Below are 1,873 nucleotides of genomic sequence, written 5' to 3'. Positions count from 1 at the left end.
TCTTGGAGAAAAAAGAGAGCATGAAATAATAATTCTTTAAAGATGAATATCTTCTCGAAATATATGCATTTATTGCATCAAATTCTTCTTTTTACCATTCACTCTTACATTTGGGACTTAATAGCCATACATTTGCATTTGTGTGCACTTTCTTTACTCCTTTACAAAAACTTAAACTAACATTGAAAATTTTTGATAAAATTTGGCGGGTGTCATGAAACCCTTAATCTGCCAAGAGAAAAGAGGTTTTCTATTTCATTAGTTACAGTTTACATTAAGGTGCAACTATTTCATGAGCTAGAAAAAGTGAGTAATTGACAATTGTAACATATGCCGAGGTGTTTTTCCAAGAATGTGCAAGGTACTTTTTACCTGCTTCACAATAATAATAATAATAATATCGTTTATTTTCGTAGGCACTGGGGCCCATGAGAAAATATAAGTACATCTTTCTACATTTCACATTGAGATAGATAAATAAAAGAAAAAGTAAATAAATATATATACATATACAGTCAAATGTGAACAGTGCATATCGCCTAGTATATGAAAGAAACAATACAATATTTTTGACAAAAAAATAATAATAAATAATCGCACTTCGATATAACACACTAATTACAAAATTTAAGGTGACAAACAAAAGAAATATGAACAAGAGATATGAACATAAGAAAGTGAATATAAACAAGAAATATGAACATAAGAAAGTGAATATAAACAAGAAATATGAACATAAGAAAGTTAATATAAACAAAAGAAATTTAACTTGGGGATAAGGAGGCATTCTTCAGAAACCCATATGTGCTGTGTTTGAACCTATTGATATTTGTACTGCTTCTTATTTGGGCTGGGAGAGAGTTCCATATTTGTGAGGCGGTTACTATGAATGATTTGTTCATATGAGGCGTGTGATGTTTTGGAATATGGAGGTCAATGTTATGATTTCGGGTAGGTATATCATGAACCTCAGATTTTCTAATGAATTTCTCATACAAGTATGGCGGGTAACCGGTCGTTAAGATACTAAAGGCTAGAGTTATTATGTGAAGGGTGCGACGCTCTTTATACTTAAGCCAGTTGAGGTGATTGTAATAGTTACTGATATGGTCCCATTTTTTTAAATCTTAAATAAACCTTACAGCTGAATTCATGGCCAATTGGAGTTTATTATTGTTTGCGTCGTCTTGGTTAGTGAATAAGGCTGTGCAATAATCCAAGTGAGGGAAGACTAGTGTTTTAACTAATGAAATTCGTATGTCGGGTGTAAGTATTTCTCTGGCTCTGACAAGTTGATGTAGTGATCCCAAAATTTTATGTCAAGAGCTGTATCCACTGGGTATAAAATGAATCATGCCATTTTCTCAAAGTATTGCCTTAATACAGCTAAAATGGGTGAAAAACTTTATCCATGTTATTATATACATATCCACAATGTTTTAATTAATGCATTGGGAATGGTGAAGCGTCCCATTCTTCAATTAAATAACTTTCCAAAGAGACCTAAGAAGCAAGGCAGAAATATAAAAGAAAAAATATGCATTGGGGAAAAGACATCAGAAAAGTGTTCATGAAAACCTTATAATAGTACCATGATTTTTCCATAGGTTTCCGCTCACTTCGATCTGATCAGATCCCACCATTTATTAATTTTTAAGGTTTCCCTGAAGTGAGAAAATAACCAGGGGCGGAATTCTGTACATCGTACCGACGATTGTCGGTGTCGGTAAGCCGGTCCTACCGATAAGTCTCGGTACGAGCGATTCAGGAGACACGTTTTACCGACGATTGTCGTTATCCCACCGACAGTTGTCGGTAAACCCGTCGGTACATACCGACGATTTCAAAACGCTCGGTAGGACCTACCGACAAA

This window comes from Ischnura elegans, chromosome 5, assembly GCF_921293095.1.
Source record: "Ischnura elegans chromosome 5, ioIscEleg1.1, whole genome shotgun sequence".
Lineage (NCBI taxonomy): Eukaryota > Metazoa > Arthropoda > Insecta > Odonata > Coenagrionidae > Ischnura > Ischnura elegans.
Note: the sequence above shows the minus strand (reverse complement) of the source record.